The sequence below is a fragment of the Sylvia atricapilla genome, chromosome 10 (assembly GCF_009819655.1).
Source record: "Sylvia atricapilla isolate bSylAtr1 chromosome 10, bSylAtr1.pri, whole genome shotgun sequence".
In the NCBI taxonomy this organism is placed as follows: Eukaryota; Metazoa; Chordata; class Aves; order Passeriformes; family Sylviidae; genus Sylvia; species Sylvia atricapilla.
The window spans coordinates 20,692,884-20,710,772 of record NC_089149.1 but is presented as its reverse complement, the minus strand read 5'-3'; the positions used below and the strand labels follow the sequence as shown (position 1 = coordinate 20,710,772).

The window sequence follows — 17,889 nt, the reverse complement described above, 5'->3', positions numbered from 1 at the left end:
GTGACAATCAGGAGTCTGGGTGTCTGTGTTTGCTTGGTGCCAGCCCCTGTGGAAAGTGCATTTGGAGAGAGGCAGAGAGCAGTGAGAAATCACCTGTGGTGTATTCAGCACCAAACTGATGGAATGCATTGCAATGACATAAAAGGTGCAGTTGAAAAGCACAGGTGGGTTTTTTGTTTCTTTTGTTGTTTTATTCCTGAGATAATGAAATGAGGCACTTTACTTTCCATTCTTCATTTAGAAACTCTTTTCAGTTTCCAATACTATAGAAAAGTGTTTAAATCAAAATAAGATTTGCCATTCAAAGTAGGATCAAAAATCGTTTGAAAAAGTATTTTTTCTGCTTTTTTGGAAAAGTTGTTGGTTCTCATAGCTTGCTTTTCCCCCAAAAAAAGCTAAATTTCAGGCTTTGAAGCAAGTAAAAATTTCTGTCTCCTAGTGAAATACTTCAGTGTTGTGACATTTTAGAATTTTGAATGAATTCAGCTCATTGTTCTGCATGTTTAGTACAATTTCTTTTTTTTTTGGTCTTTTTTTCTTGAGTTGGGAACCAGTACTCTTTTCCTCTATGAGATTAGAAAAAAATAATAGAAAAATCAAGGATGCAGCACTGAGCTGCTGAAACCTGGAGCCACTGCCCTTTGCACAATGAGTGCTGTAAGTGCTGATATTGGGGGTCCCACCACTAGCAGTGGTGGCTTTTGGGCTTTAAAAAATTGTGAAATGATTTGTGGAAGTTATACAGTCCAGCAGTTCTCATGTGATGCTGCTAGGAGAAGCTAATTTCAATGGGGAGCTCTATCAGGCTGTTGACTGAGTAGCTCAGAAATCTCCAGGCTTGTTGGTTGTGGTGTTTTTGTGCTAAGGATAATGCTGCGAAGCTGTTCAAAATTAAAAGTAAAGCTCTCAATAAAGAGATCTTGTTCACAGCATGCAGGAAGCTTGTGTGGTTTTTTTTTGAAGAGGCTCTGAACAGTTTATATTTTTATTAAGGATTAAAGAGCTGAGCTGTTTGGGTCTCCAGCCTGGGAGGCAGGTTCCCTGCTCAGTCCCTGTGTGCCTGTGCAGGGGGGCAGTGCCACAGCGACAAGGATTTTGCATGGATGCTAAAGGTGTTTTTAAGGCATGGGAGTGGTGTGGGGGGCAGAGCTGCACAGGCTTAAATGAGATTTAAAATCCAAACTTGTTTTCCTGCTTGCTTGGCTCCCTTTGTTTTGTTCGTGTTTTACGAGGGCTGGGTGTCCTGCTCACTCCTTTGCTTGTTGCAGTTAAAGCAGCTGATATTTCTGAATAAACTGCCTAGTGATTTGTTACTTTGTTCGGTTACCTTGGGCTCTGTGTTTCCTTAAATGGATCAGCAGAGCTCGGTGGATGCAGGATGTGGCAATTACCGTGAAAATACAGTATCAATAAATAAACTTACTTCTTCTCCCCTTGGATCACCCTGGATGTTTTCAAGCTGCCTATGCTCAGGATGAAGAAATTATCTTTCTTGAGCCTATCTCGGGCTCTCTGTCCCAGTTATTCCTCCTGCTGTGGTCACTGCTGTGCCCAGCCCCTCTGTCTGTGCCCTGCCCCACTCCTGGGTGTGTTCACCATCTCAGAGCTGCCCCATGCCTGGGCAGAGCAGACTGGCTGGTGGTGCTGCAGTCCTTCCCCCTCTCCTGTGTGCTCCCCTGGTCCCACACTGGCACTCAGAGCCCTGCAGGGCTTCAGGGCCCCTTTCCTGGGAACAGGAACTAAAATGTGTCACGGTGCCACAGCATTTCAGCACCCCCGAGAAGATCCATGTGATTGAGTATTCTTCTGGGACAGGCTGCAGTTGTGGTGAACCCAAAATACTGACTTCCAGTGCAGGGAAGAAAAATGTCAACTGTTACTCAGTTTTATTTAGCCTTTAGGTTTGTTTGTTATTTATGTTCTTAATTCCTCTACTAAAAGGGGAAAAAAAAAAAACAAACGTGAAAGATCCCAGTCCTTTGAGGATGATGGTATTTTAAGTCAGAAATGGCAGGGGTAGGGGGAAAGAAGTGGGAGTTATGACTCATAAGTTCTACTGGACGTTTTGGTAGGGGAATATATATTCCCATTTTGCATTTTGGTGGGTCTTCTTTGAAAGCCCACGTTTCCTTTCAAATGCTGATTAGCATTCCTCACGTGTCGTACAGAACAGCACAGAAAATGCATATAAGGTCTTATATTATGCCAGTGTGGTTTAGCCTGTGCTGAGCTACATTTGCAGTCAGTAAAAATTCATGGACATACATTGCCCTTGGTCAGTGTGTGCTCCTCATGTCAAAAAAATAATAGTTGCTCAGGCAGATCAAAAGCAATGCATGCCAAGGCCAGGAAAGCTAAGGATTTTAGTATTTTCTCTTTAATGTTCTATTTTCCTGGATATTTATAACTTACCTATAAAGAATTGCTCTGTAGTGAAACATCAAAAGACATTGTTAAGTAGATTTTAGTGAAAGAGCTTTCTTTGGGTGACTGGATGAACACCCTTAAACTATTACTGAAAAATAAAATTAACAGTTCCTCTGAAGGTTGATCGATCCATCTGATTCTCAAAGCTCCCTCATGTTCTTTGTGTGTAATCTCAGTTTCAATATAAGTAACAGTAAATAATTTCTGTTTGCTGAGAGTGAACGTAACATTTTTTGATTTTGTGTGTGGTGATATATATGTGCATATTAAGATTCTTATCGATAGGAAGGTGCTGGAAGAAGTTAATCTTGATTTTAAAAATCCCAAGGTCTGTAGTCATTCAGACTGTTGGTTTTATGCTCAGCTCTGGCAAAAAAAAAAATACTCTTTCTTTTTAATGGAGTCCTGGTGAAGAGCTGTTTATTGTTGTGTTGAAACATAATTTTTGAAGGGCTGTATAACCCCAAGGAAGACTTCATCTCCAAACAGCCAGCAAAGGAGCTCTGTGAATGTGAAGACAGAATTCATCATGCACTTGTGTCACAGTTTCACAGACCCTATGAAATAGTGTAAGCTGGCAAAATAAGTCGTTTTCTGTGCTGGCATCTCCGTTCCCTGGTGCCTGGTGAGGCTGTTGGGATGCTTCCAGGGCGGTGGGCTCAGCCCTGCCCTGCTCCCCTGGGTGATGTGGGGTTGGAGCCCTGCTGCTGGGGTTTTGGGAGGAAGGGTTAAGGTGCTGGGCCAGGCTGTTCCTCACAGTCTTTGGACCTTTGGAGAGTGTGTTGTGGCGACATGCAGCTGGAAGGCCCAGCCTGGGAGAGGTGCAGGAGGGTGAATGAGTGTGTGTCTCTGCTCAAGAAGAGGAGCAAGTGGCACTCCAGATGCTGGGCACAGCCCATCTGGCTGCAGCCTTCACAGGCATCCAAGAGTCAATTTAGTTTTTAATTTTTATTCTAAGTACTTGCTACCAGCACAGTCCCACCCTTTCCACTTGTTCCCTGCAGCCAAAGGATACAAATAGCCTGTTCCAGAAGTCCTTTTTCAGGCACACAAACCCGTGAGGAAACTCATGCACGTAGCTGGGTGTGTATAAACAGCCACAGCACCCTGGCCACCCAGTTCCCAACAAGCCTGATTTAAAATAATCTCTTGGCAAACATCTGGATGCATGCCAGCTGTCCAGAGCATGGGAAGTAGTGTGTGTGATCCTAGTTGGCTGCATTCTTTTTTCTGTGAAATGTCAGGGTAATGGGAAAGGGGAGTTGCAAAGGGGTGTTCTTACTTTCCTTTAAGGTGTTTGTGCTAAGGATGATAGAACAGCAGTCTCCTTATTCCCCAAATGGAGCTGTGTCAAGCCTGAGTTCAGTAGGAAAGAAAGTCAAAACTAGTAAGCAAGGACATGAAAAAGGGGTGATCCATGAGTGTGACACTCCGAGTGATTTCTTACAGCATCTTGCAGAATTCCAGGGTAATGATATGCAACTTTCTCGAGTTTTCTTGAGTCTAAATGAGTGGGGTTTCTGAGGCTTCACATTTTTCTGTTAGACATGAGTAGCGATCCCCCCTGCACACTTGTTCAAGCAGGAGGGTTGGGACAAGCTGCTGTTGTTGGCTTTTGCCTGCCCTGATCAGTGAGGTGACCTGCCAGGATGTGCAGGACAGCCACCTGCCTTTTCTTCCTCTGATTTGCTTTTCAAAGGGACTTGTGTTCGGCTTTGGACATCTGAAGATTTACATTAAAAGGAGTTACTGCGAAGACTTCTGAAGCAAACCAAATGGTGTATTTTGGGAAACTACAGATCTTTCAAATATTATTGCAGTAGAGAGATCCAGAAAGAAAAGTGATCCTAGCACTAGAAATTTGGGAATTGTGTGGAATTGAACAGTGGGGAATACTTTTGAATGGACAAATTTCAGCATTGAGCATGAGATTTCTCAGAGACTTGAAGATGTCATGTGTTGACTGCCTCAGGTTTCTTCTGCTGCACGTTTAATTACGTGTGTGAGTTTAAGTGTCTGAGTAAGGAGCTTCTCCAAGCTGGCAGATGCAAGTGGGAGTTTCTTCTTAACAACTCCGTGTTCTTGCAGAGGCTTTAACTGATGGTCTGTAATAAATATGTAGTTATAGGCATACGTGCTCCCGTCTTAAAAACAAAACCGGGAAAACTATTATTGAGAAGGATTAAATTATTATTTTAAGGTAACTGCAGCATTCCACAAAGAAATAATAATTAAAATAACAACTGCCTGCTTTCTGGCAAAGCTGTCTACACCACCCATTTCCATGAATTTGTATTCAAGGTGGGGGATACAAGTCTTGGTCGGAAGGAAAAAAAAAAAGTGCTTTCTAAAGATCCTTAGTAAATAAACCAGCTTCAGGGTTCAGTGAACAGCTTAGACAAGCTGCATGTCAGATAGAGCCAAGATGTAATTGCAGCATTTAAATAAAAGTTTGGTCCCATTTTTTAAAGGATCTCATGATTTGCTATGGAAAATGGAGGTCAGTTACACGTCCACCTAGGGAAAGAGATGCTTAATTTCAGCGTTGGGTTGCACTGATCATATTTAAGTCATATAAGTTTACTTCAAGGAGGCACAGAATTGTGGTCTCAGTCAGTGATGTTGGTACAGATGAATAGTTACCAAACTGACAGAGATGGAGATGCAGTCCTGCAGCTTTTATTTGCCCTGGACTATTTAACTGTGTGCTCACTTTCCCTGGCAGCACACTGACATTTCCCATTCATGGAGCTTGATGATCGGTGTGAGCGCTTCCCTTCAACAACCCACACAAAATTATTTTCATGTGGAAGGAGAATTTTCCCAAAAATCTTTGTGGCTACTAAATGTTTAGATGGGCTTCTAAATTCTCTAGTTGTTTTTGCAGCTGACTAAATAAATTGGAAAGCAGCCAGAGAGACAGCAGAGTCCAGTCAGTAGTTCAGCAACAATAAAAGGCTTCGGAGAACTTTATCAAAGCTTCCATTAACCCCCTGCTGATGTCCTCAAACAGGATTTTTTTGAGAGAGTAGAAGCACAAAAGCTAGGCTGCACAACTGCCCCTGTGTGTCCATTCACAGTTTTTAAATCCACACAGTTACTAATTAAAATGCCATGCAGAGTAGCACAAATAAACATCACTAGTCCCTGAAGCCCAAAAGTTTCTGCATTGGCTCATAGTTTTTGAGGGCAGGATGCTGAACTGACCCCAAAGGGTGGGTGAAGCAGCCCATTCTGGTTCAGATATTCCGTCCTTGTGAAATGTATGTCAAGTCCATCCATATGCATGAAATCCCACTCCCAGAATGCCATCCCAGGGCAGCCCGTTATATTTTATTTATATGTTGCATAGCATTGTGCTATACCGTGAGGGCTAAATAGAGCTGTGGCATGCCTGCTGCCTCCCTGTAATCATGTTTGCCAGGTTCTGGTGGACATCAAAATGCTGAGCACACGAGTGAGTGCTGCTTCTTTCATTGAGAAATGTCACTTCAGATTTAGCCCCACATGTGAACTGGTGTGCGGGGAGCGCTTTATTATCGTGGCAGGGCTCCTCCAGTGGGCTTCCCCTCCCAAACAAAGTGGGCAAATGCGTAGCCTCTCTCTGCATCCACTTGAAGGATTTCATGGCGTCTCCTTAAATTAAGGTAATCTGCCTTCATTACTAAATTCAAGAGCCAGAGCCCCAGAACTTTGACTGCACTCTGAGAATGGATTCAGGGTCTCTGAAAGTTGTGGTTTGGAAACTGGTGATAACAAAAATTGACCATGGTTTTGTATTTACTTTTTTAAATGCTGTCAAAAGGGATGTAGGAAGCCCAAGCATTTGTATTTTATTCCTGTGGTCGTTTGTATTTCAAACCGTCCCTTATGGAAAAATCCTACTGTTAATTTAAAAGGAAATTATAGCTTTTGTCTCAGCCTTCTGAACTGTTCCTGCAGAGTTTATTAGGACTTTTATCCCTGCTATCGAATTCTATCACCTAGTCTTAAAAAGACGATTGACTGATTCTGATTTTTTTTTTATTAAATTCTTCTCCTGCTCCATAAAATATCTTTGGTTTTGACTGTATTAAAATCCATTGAAAGTATCCATGGATTATTACAGTCAGAAAAACCCTTAAACTGTAATGTGCTTTGGATATAAATGTCTTCCAATTCCACAGATTACCAAAGGCTAAAAGGAAAGCACTGAAATTTTTAATTAGCTCTTTTTATTATTTTTAATTTTCCACATTGCCGTTAAGTGGTTTTATCGAGAGATAATAGAACAAGACAGTTTTGACTAAGCAAAATAGGAAGGTACAGTGGGCTGGAAGAGGTGTCTAGTATATGAATTGAGTTTTGTGTGCTGTCCCATTTATTTTAGCAAACAAATCAAGGCATGATCTGGAGACAACCCGCTACAAGGGCTCCCTGGGAAGATTGCGCTTGTCTCGGTAACAGACTGCGTTCTTTAAATCTCTCCTCCGAATCAGCCCCAATTTATCTTCCCAGCATAAAAGGGAATGCAGATGGAGTAGCCACAGCCTCCCTTATAGTTTATGAGGATATTGTGCATGCACATAAATAAGGCAGAAAGTGACTGGAATGTGTAAGTGGCTGGGTGTTAAATCCCATGTTTTTCAAGCTCCCTGGGCTCTCAGGGATGGGGCAGCCGAGGGGAGTCCTGCAGGAGCTGCAGGGATTTGTGGGCTCTCCATGGCACTCCAGACAGGGGGTGCAGACCCAGTAGTGCCTTTGCAAGAGCCTCTTGCTTTTCACTGCTGCCTGTGCTGAATTAAAGCTGCAATTGTGGAAGGACTGGGGAAAAAATGATGTGAAAAGGATGGATTGGCTCAAAAGGAGACTTCTCAGCACTGCTTCCACAAGTGGCATTTTGCTTTAACCAGAGAATATTTTTATTCATATTTTTTGCGGGTTAGAAGGGCTCTGTAGCACAGGGCTTCCCTAGCTTATTTTTGGTCTGAGTGATCCTTAGATGGATGGTGCCAGCTTCACCTGGATTAAATGAGAAGATGATAAAATATTTGGACCTTGGTGACAAAAATTAACTAAAACAGTAACAATGAGCCTTTCAGGGAGGAGAGAAATAACATTGAAAAATGCTTTGTGTGCTGTTGCAAGAAGAAATGATTTTTGAATTGCAGGTTTTGAGGGAAGATTGTTTAAACTTTAGTCCATATCCTGTGCAGGTCTCAGTCCCGTAGGAGCTCTGGCCACAGTGAGGAGGAAAGGCTGGAGAAATCACCTCAGGAGCTGGGATGGGCTCCTCAGTGTCATCCTGTCTGCTGGAATAGGGGACTGGGGCTTTTATATGCCCAGACTGTAGCTCAGTACTCTTCCAGGACATAAAGCTGGCTGGTCTTCATACAGCTCAACATCCTCGTAACCTCACAAGGTTAATTTTTTTTTTCTGAATTTTTTTATTTATTTTTACAACTGAAATTCTTCAGACTTCGTAATGGCACTTGCATTGCACAGGAAACCAATTATTCTTTGGAGTGTTTTACACTGAGGCCGTCACCTTTAATATTTAATTGCTAATTCCACTTGGGGTTTTTCCAATTGACACAATTTTAAAACAAATAATGCACTGGTTTTCAGTATCCAGCATAAAACCAAAATAATGAAACCCCTTTATAAGTTTAATTATGTGCCACCTATGATGTAATTGGCTACTGACATCATGAACTAAGATTTTAATTTTAAGGTTTATGTGTTTCAGGAAGTTTAGGACTCTTCCCCAGTTTGTACCTCATCACTTTTTTTTTTTTTTTTTTAATCAATGGCAAGCATAGGTAATTTTGCTTTTTGCAGCAACAGTGTGTGCAGAGTTTTTTTCTCTCATCGGGTCTATTAATGATTTTTAATTTCCTGAACAAATGTGCCCGTTGTGGGTGAAGGAAAGGGGTTTTTTAATTCAGTTCCAGTGAAAGGACCTGGTGGGAGAGCTCTAAGTGTGAGTTAGGTGTGCTGCAGTCTGATTCTCTGTGGTACTTTCCAAAGGCACAGAGTATCTTTGTTCCCTGGAGAAGAGATACTTTGATAGGGGTTAGGGCAGAGTGTCTTGCAGCATCCTGGCAGAACGGGGATCTCCAGGTGCTGTCAGAGCAGTGTCCTTCACAAAGTGCTGCTAACCTGAGCCCAGAAAACCCAAACTTTGATTCAGACTCGAGCATTTCTCAACAGCATAGACAGACAGAGATGGTATAATGTCAGACCCATCTCACCTTTGTACAGAAGGTGCTTCACGAGAGTTCCAACTGAGTGCTCTGCATATCAACTGTGATTAAAATTTATAGCTTCTTCAGCTGAAATGTAAGTCTGTGAATGCAAACCTTCTGCACCAGCCTCTTCTGTGTGATGGAGCTGAAACTAAATATGGCTGAAGTTCCTTACCTTTGGTGGCTTTGCAACAATTTAGGCTCTCAGTGTTAAGATGAGAACTGTGATTTTTATTGTTGAGTGAGTCTTGGGTTTGGATTCTGCAGGCTCAGGAGGACATGGTTGAGACCCAGGCTGCAGTTGCTGTTGGAGCTGTGGATCACAGTGGAAGTAAAATGTTTCTAATTTCATTACTTTTTCTTCCCCCAAGAATCTTGCCATTTCTGGCTTAAGATGATTGATCTGAGAAACCCAAATGGCAAAGTCTAAGTCTCTGCTATTACTGAAGCACTTCAGAAGCAGGGATGAGGCAATGTGGCCAAATCTATTTATTAAAATAGCGAATGCTGCTTTAGCAGAATGAGTCATGCCTTTTTTTATTTATTTTGTTTAGAAGATAGTTCAGTGTTTCCAAGGCATCTAAGTAAGTGGCAAACAGGGCAGAGGCTTCTGTTTGTCAGGATTTTAAAAAGGCTTTTAAGCAGCACTTTTTACAAAATCTAATATTCTTAATGTTGAAGGGAAGTGACCAAGGACGTTATTTAGCACTTGTATATACATCATCTAGACATCCATGTTTCAAGCAAATAAAAGATAACTGTGCGAGAACCAAGGAGAGCAGTGTTAGGAGATGTGTTGCCTTGGGTGCCAAATCACATTTGCCCCATAATGGATTAATTATGTCATAACTGTTGAGGCAGCCACGTGCTCAGGTGACTTGGTGGTAAGTATAAGAAAGGACCAGGGACCAGAAACGAGGTTTTCTGTTAATAGATGCAGACATGGGGCGTGAGGTGAAAGCTGTCCTATGCCCTGTGAGACAAAAGGTTGCTCCTGTGGGCTATTACAACAGCAGGGCCAATATTTCTTGTGTTGTTTTATGGATTATTGAAACACTGTTGTGAGAGGCTTGAAGGCTGCACACAAGTAGTTTGCAGGGCACAGCTACAGTAAGTTATTTCATTGGTTCTGTACAATTTAAGAACAGCTCTTCCTTTCTTGTGTGTTGACTCATGACCTGTGTGCAAACGTCTCAACTGTGGGCAGGAGGATGGCAGAAATGAAGGAGGAGTAGCTGGATGGTTGTTTGGCTTGAGGAAGGGTTTAGAGTGGGATAGGAGTCTCATTTGAGGGTAGCTGGTGTTTCTTTAGGGGTAGCTTTGATTTCCTGCTGGAAGGGGCTGGGAAGGGGGGTGTGGAGTTGATTTAGAAGAGGCAGCTCAGCAGATCCTCCTCCTGTGCAGCAGTGCAAGGCTGAAAGAGGCTATTTCTAGGAGGGAATTAACTCTGGTGGTACTTCTGGCTTCCTGGGAAGAACAGCAGGGTGTGTGGCTGAGGCTGAGTTGCCCTGAGGGAGGAATGCTAAGTGGGGCATTTTGCTGCAGACTACTTATTTTGAACTATTGGGGGATGCTCCATTTCCAACATTATTACCCCCTTTAATAACTAGGGGTTATGGTCTCTAATTCTTCCTTTCAGCTCCCCCAGAGCCACTGTCCTCAGGAGTGCTGTACATTGTGTCACAGCATCGGGGGTTTCTGCTGGGCTGGGCTGGCTTTGAGCAGCATCTGAGAAGTAGGAGGATGATTACAGCATGTCCTTCCCACCAGTGTCCCACGCAAATTCAGGTCCTGGGGTCCTGCCTCTGGGTGTGACAGCTCTGGCCCACAGCAGTCTCTCTGTGTCAGGACTGCCTGGCCCATTTTTTCTGCTTCTCTCAAGCTAATATAATGTAGTGGAGCCATCAGTGTTGGCTTCTTTGGGCTCTACAAAATTTATTGTTGTTTATAGTGGGTCAGATTCCAAGCTCAACTATGGGGAAGAGTAACTGCAACGTGACCTGCTTTGTGACCAGTGCTCCAAACCTGCTCGGGTCAGACAGCTGCTGACTAATTCCCCATCTTAGCAAATTACTTATAGCTCTAGAGTTTCTAGAGCAGCTCCCAGCTCCAAGTATGTTCACCCTTCCATGTTAATCATTCCAGCATTTAGAAATGTTTCGGTGCTTGGGATTTTAAGTTGTTGTGATGTTCAGATGGATTTTTATAAATTGCCTTCCAAGTGAAAGGCTTGTTTTCCTGTTTGTTTTAAACTGGCATTCGTACATACAGGAAATACACGGTATTCTGCCATGTTTCTGTTGGCAACTATTAAGTTATCCTTGTCAGAACATGCCAACAGGATTTCTTAGCAAGCTAGCAGAAAGAAAACAAGCAGTTTTCAGACGAAACAGACCCCATGCTTGAGTTGTAATACAAATCTCTTGCTAAATGCTATGTAGATTCTATAATCTTTTGGTTTAAGGCAATCTTTGGGATTGTAGGTTGCAGATTCAGATCTTTGGAGTAATTCCAGACCTGCATTGCATAAGCTGACATCATTATTTGGCCTTCAAAATTGGAGGAGTCAGTATCTGAAAATGTATTGCTGTCAAGAGCTGGCCCTCTTTGATCACCAGAGCAACCCATCTCCTGGGCATGCAAAATTTTCTTCATCCTCCCTTGATTTCTGATGTAAACCACGGGGAACTGTGGTCACGTCTCAGTTCCTATAATAGTTTTGATCTAAATGAGAGCAGTTCTGGTATGTTGAAGTGGTCTGTGCTAAAAGTGACACAGAACTGGATGTGCAGCCCAGAAAATGCACAGGCGTTTTGATGATGCTCAGCAGCCACTGCAAGTCACCAAGAAATGAAGCTGGACTTAGGTGGTAAAAGTACAGCACTCTAGTAATCCCCAACTACTACTATTTGTTGCTGCTGAGAGCCTGGGTTTTCCTTCAAGCTGTTGATTTGATGCAAGTCAGAGCCAGCTTTTGTGGTTTGGCAAGATTTGCGGCACAGGTTCTTTTGGGAGAGGCAAGAAATGAAAACTTTTAAGCAGAGGAAATGTTTAAAACATAATAATCCTATGTTAACAGTCTTTAAAATCTCATTTTCTAGCCCCCTTCTTTATGAACACATCATTACAAACGACTGATGTGAGCTGGTCCCTAGGTTTGAGAGCCTCTCACTTGTTTTTCTCAGAGGTCTGTGACCGGGTTGCAGAGCCTGGAAAGTAAGGGATGTGCCTGTTATTTTGGGATGAAGGTGTCCTGTGAGAATATCCTGTGGCCAAGCTGGTGCTTTCCCTCAGCAGTGTGATTTCTAGCAACGAGGAGGGAAAGTTCAGTTCAGCAGCATTAGGGTGGTTAAAGGGGTTGGAGCAAGAGGCCAAGCTCAGCTGTCACTCTGCTTCTCACTGCACCAGCCAGGATTTTCACGTGTGGGTGGAGAACCTTGGGCTCTTTACTCCACAGGCAGAGATTTAAAGCCTTTGCTTTGAAGGCTGAAAGTGTGAAAACGCTGGCCTGAATCTTGGCATGTCTCACTCCCAGCCTGGGAGGTGTTCCTCGTCAGTCGTCATTCCTGGGGGAAGGAGAGGCAGACGGTGGGAAGACAGAGGACTCGGGAATGTCTTGGGAAGCTTCCAATGGCTTGGTTGAGCAATCAGGCCTCTAGATCCTTGTCCAAGTCCTAACGTGGTCCAATCATCACTAGTACAAATGTTTGCTACACTTCTGCAGAGGGAATAATGAAAAAAGCCCCAAATATGCATGTGGTTAGTTTTTAAAGTGCTCAGGCAGCCCACAGACTCTGGCAGGTCCCTCGGAGAAGGCGTAGCTGTCATGCTGACAGTGAGGAATGGGAATGCCAGACTCCAGCTTGGCTCTTCAAACGTGCACAGACATCTAATGTGGGAGTGCACATCGCCTCACACGTGTGCAGGAGCCTTTCCTGTGCTTATCCTGATGGACATACGTGGCTTGTACGTATGTTTTGCTTATGTTTGGAACTGTGGTCATGCTAAAATATTTTCTGGTCCTGGTGAGGCCACATCTGGAGTGCTGAGTCCAGTTCTGGGCTCCTCAGTACAGAAATGAAAAGGAGGGACTGGAGAGAGTCCAGTAGATGCCACAGAGATGATGAGGGGTCTGGAGCATCTCTCTTATGAGGAGAGATTGTGGGAGCTGGTTCAGCCTGGAGAAGGCTGAGGAAATCTCATTACTGCATACAAATATCTCAAAGGGGTGCCACGAGGATGGTGCCCGGCTCTTCTCAGTGGTGCCCAGTGATGGGACAAGGAGCAAGGGCCATGAACTAAAACATAAGAAGTTCCTCAGGATGAGGAAGAACAGCACTGGAACAGCTGCCCAGGGAGGTCATGGAGTCTCCCCTTCTGGAGACATTCCAAACCCATTTGGATTAATTTCTATGTAACCTGCCCAGGTGACCCAGCCTTGGCAGGGGGTTGGACTGGATGGTCTCCAGAGGTCCCTTCCAACCCTAATAATTCTGTGATTCTGTGAAAGAGAACTGCCTTCCTTTTAATTTATTTTGGTATATTTAACTAGAGAGGGTTGGACATTTCTCCTTTCCCTCGATTCGAAGTCAGTGTGACAGCTAGTCAGTTAAGAAGCCCTCTTAACATGAATAAAATGATCAGAATCTGGCCCAGAGCATGGGCCTTTAGAAATTACTAAAACCATATTTGATTCTTTGTGTTGTATATCCTTTTCCTGCTGTGATATTATTTACTAATATAATTTACAAAATCTCAAAACCCACAGTGTTACAAGGTTAATAGTCAAAGAGAAAACCTGAGATGTGCCAGGTTCTCTTAAATATGTTGTGTCCTAATCAAGAGAAGATTTTTTAATGGAAAAAATCTTTTCTTTTCGTGTGTTGATTTCTAAGAGGACTTTTCTTCAGTGTTAGATTCTCAGAAATCTTTTTTTTGTTTGTTTTAAGTAATTAATAATGGAGCAGGCTTTTAGTATCTACCCTGGAAGGTAAAAACGCTTAATCACAGTAACATCATTAGTGCTTTCAAGCATTTAATTTTGATGCTTGACAAAGCACATAGCCATTGATAAGAACAAATAAGTGTTGTGTACAATTGAGGGAATAAAGGAAAGCATGAAAACCCCTAAGCTTCAAGTAATTAAATTTAAATATGTTATTTGAATTTAGCTGAGATAATGTACAAACTGTGGGTATATTTTTCAGTCAGTGAAAGACCCCTTGAGTAAACATGATCCATTTAAATTCAGATAATGGGGAGTGGAAAGTAAACCCTGCTGTGGGTAAGAAGGCATCTTCAATAAAACACTGGGCATTGTGTATCTTTGATATCTGAGTACTCATGTGCTGTAGTTTTATAAAGAGCTGTTTTCATTCATGAATGCCTACATGCCAGAGACTTTATTGCATCTATTTATTTCCTGTTTTTTTCCTCTTTCCATCCCCCCCACCTCTCCTAATTTGAACCAGTAATGCAAAACTGACACTCTGCCTCTGCCATCCTTTAAAGTGCCTCAAAACTGCTACAATTCAGCACTCACTAGCCTTGGGATATGGCTTTATGGCATTTGGGTGAAGTTTTTGTAGTACATCTGTGCTCTTTCTCTCTCTGTAGGCCTCAAGCTCAGAACTGAGGTAATAAAACTACTAGTAGGTGTTTAATGGCAGGTTATTGAGGAAGTAGATGAAAGAAAATTGCAACATTCACATCAGTAGGGAGTGGAGTTTTTAAGGGAGAGAAACTGCTGAGCTTTGAACTCAAGAAAGTTACACTTGGTGCTTTTGTTCAAGGGGAGACCCCTTTTTAGACACCAAAATACCTCATTCTGTGAAATGGGCTGTTCTGGTAGAATCGGTGCTTGGTATGTGCAGTCTGTGCACGTGTGGCAGAAAGCTTGCTGCTGTAAGCAGTGATGATTGAGGAACAGCTCATTGCCTGCTGCTCCTTTCCAAACATGAGGAGGGAGCAGGGTGGAGGAGAGTGCAAAAAGTGAAAGAAAAGGAGACCTTCTGTTCCCTTCTGTAAGTTTCATGGGATCTTACTGTGAACATCTTAATTGTGTACCTTATTTTTGGTCAGGCTATCCTCAATGTGTTTTATATAGGAATGTGTGCATCTAATGAACAGTAAGCCCACGCACAAAGAAGAGAATATTTTGTCTTTTATTCTGCTTGTGATCAAAGCATCATTTTCTAACCTGTTACATGTTTATCTTCACATCATCCCTAAGAGGCAATTTGAAGGCAAAAGGCAGGAGAACAAAGAATGTAAATATTTTGCACGCGCTCAGTCAGAAGTCTGTGTCTGCTGCCTGGAGTGTGATGTTGAGCTGGCAGTGCTGATGTCCTGGACAATATTGACCAGACTCTTATGCCCTTTGGTAATGTATGTGCAAGGAGAAACTGTTGTTCTTCCAAGGACTCCAATCTTTCAGGTCAGATGGTGGATCCTGAAAAACAAGGGAAAAAAATAAACCTGATTTGTAGGACTACTTGCAGAAATAGAAGGGACTTGATAACCTACATGGATACAGTAAGGATTGTATCCATAGAAGGGGATAACTGTAGTACCCTGTGGATACTGGGTCCAGTTCCTCAAGGTCCTCAGAGTTGCAGCTCACCATCCTATTGCACAGGCTGTTGTAGGTCTGTGCTGCAGGGATGTCACTCTTGGGATTTCTGTACAGCATATGGAGAGGCCGGATGTGCAGTTGAAACAAAGTCAGGAACAAATGGCTCATCTGCAGAATCCAGGGCAAAAGAAGATACTAAAGTTAAGGAGGATGAATTTGCATATAAAGGGCAGGAAGGAAAAAATAGGGCCATTCTTAAAAGTGTAAGAAGTAACTTTGAACTTTGAAAATGTAAGGAGTAAGAAGGAATTGATGTACAAGTCCTTTTTGTGTCCTGAAGGCCAGGAGCATGTTGCTCATGCCAGTATGGTGTAGTGCCTAAGATCAGCTGTCCATTTTTGGGAGATGTGAGAAAGCACTTGTTAAGCTATATAAAGCTGAGAGTCTTTCACAAGAAGGCTTAGTTAATATAAATTCTTCTGCTGCAAATAGCCATTTTACAACATAGGAGAAATGTGTTTTCATACAGCACTTACCAGCCCAATATTGAAGGACTCACTAAATTCCAATATAGATGCCTGCTGAAATGAAATGGGAAACCAAGGAGGTTAAAGAGAGGATAAAGAAAAGAAAGTGAACTTTCTCTCTACAGTTCTTGAGGTCAGACCAGCATAAGTGATGGATTCTCAGTAAAAAGAATTGCTTGTCTGCCCTGCGTGAGGCAGCGATTAACTAAGCAGATTTCTCTCCGCTTGGTTTATCAGTAATGGCGTGTGCGTGTGTGTTTTAGGGTAACAAATCCGATTCCTAATTTATTAGCTGAGCAGTGTTCTTATTGCAGAGGGGAATTAAAAAAAGGTTTGATTCTCTCTTGAGGAAGTGTAAGGTTATTAAGTGGGTTTGCAGTCGTGCCACAGATATAATTTGATGGAGCACACCTGGATCCTCCCTGTTGGCTGTTTATAGTCTCCTCTGTCATTCAGTATTTGCCTTTGCCTGTGAGAGACAGACAAGGAAAAAAGAGATAAAGGTTTTGGAGGCATTTCTAACAGAGATGCCAAACTGTCAAATAGTAAATCGGGAAGCAGCTCCCTGATGGTTTCACATCAAGAGGAGACACCCTTTTGTGACTGCAGCATCTACCGGTTATTTTCACTTCCATCAGAACTGTCTGATATGGTCAAGTAAGTTTGAGCTTTCAACATTCAATTTTCCTTTCATTTATAGTGACTGTTTTATTTATTTGCCTTTCTTGGTAGTTTTCAAGGATACCTGTTTCAAGGGTACTTTAAACTTCATAACATTTTCATGGATCATCATCCTGAAGTTAAAGGTAGAAAAAGAAACAAAAAGAAAGAGAAATGGGGAAAAGAGCAGCTACAGCATCAGGGGACAAAAGAAGAAATATATTCAATTTAGGAAGACCTCTAATCTCTGGTTATACAGGAGAGCTTTGTTAGATAAGATTAAAAATTTCATGAATGTCCCTTTTTATCCCTGGAGACTCCGCCATTTATACCAGCTATTGTCAGCATCAAAAGAGCTTGATAACAGCTGGCTAGAGATGTGACCACACAGCAACACAACAGCAAGAAGGGGGCAGCCGGGTTCATAAATCTTCAGAAAACCCGTTCCCCTGTGCAGCCATGAATCTGCTGCTATCACAGGCAGAGGGAGGAGGCATTGTCCTCCAGCCAGTCAGAAACCTGAACTTCAGCATTAGCAGGGGCTCTTTAGACACTGCACCGCGCACAAAGAGATGTTTTCCATTATCTTCTTCATTGCAGCCTTTATTGCTGACACAGATACAGTGTAAAGGGTCTTGGAGTTTAGCTTGTTGCTAGGTAGAGTTTTCCCAAAAATGCTGCAGCCCTTAGCCTTGGTGGTGCAATCCTGCTCTTTCTATTCATGGCATCAGTGCAGCGCCCCATGGGACAGGGTCAGGAGATGCCATTTCAGCACACTATGGGCCAGTCTCTGGTATCTTTCGGCTGGGAGGGAGTGACCAAAGCCAGAATCTGGCCCTTGGCCATTTTCCAGGGACTACTCACAGATTTGGGCATAAGCAGGGCAAGTTATGACGCAGAAATTGGATCAGACTCTTGAAATACAAGTTTTTTGGTTTTAATGGGAGGGCCTGAATTCATCTATATTCAGCTTTACTCTGGCCTTACTTAATTCAGTGGCCATATTTTCTCAGCTTTAGAGAAAACCAGATTGGAACCTCAGGAACTTTATAGTTCCTTTAAAGTAAATAGCTAATGGAATAACATTAGTTAATTGTAGGAGATGGAAGAAGAGAACAACTGTGGGCCAAAATGATGCAGGACAAAAATAAGAGATCCTTTTTGTACCATGATCTCTTTATGAAGGTTTTTACCTGGGCATCATGAACATTGCAGTGTTTAGACAACTGTGTCGTTACTTCAAAACTTACCTATCTAGTACTGTCCAGCATCCAAACCCAATCTTTCTTAGAGATGGTTAAATGTAATTTTGGTAGAGAAAACAGGAAAAATCTTTAATGCTTCAGATTTCCCCTCACCCCTACCCCCCAACAAAAACATGGCTTCTAAAAGTCCTCATGTTGTGAAAGTTACAACTAAAAATACATGTTCCTCATTAAAACTAAATGATTGCTTATAATTTTTTTTTTTTTTT

The 17,889-nt window shown here is 42.5% G+C and overlaps 1 protein-coding gene across 2 annotated transcripts in view; it reads left to right on the top strand.

Moving 5' to 3' along the window:
* Positions 1 to 17,889, top strand: part of EPHA4 (EPH receptor A4) — a 103,073-nt gene that overhangs the window by 59,583 nt on the left and 25,601 nt on the right. The gene's annotated exons all lie outside the window — the stretch shown is intronic.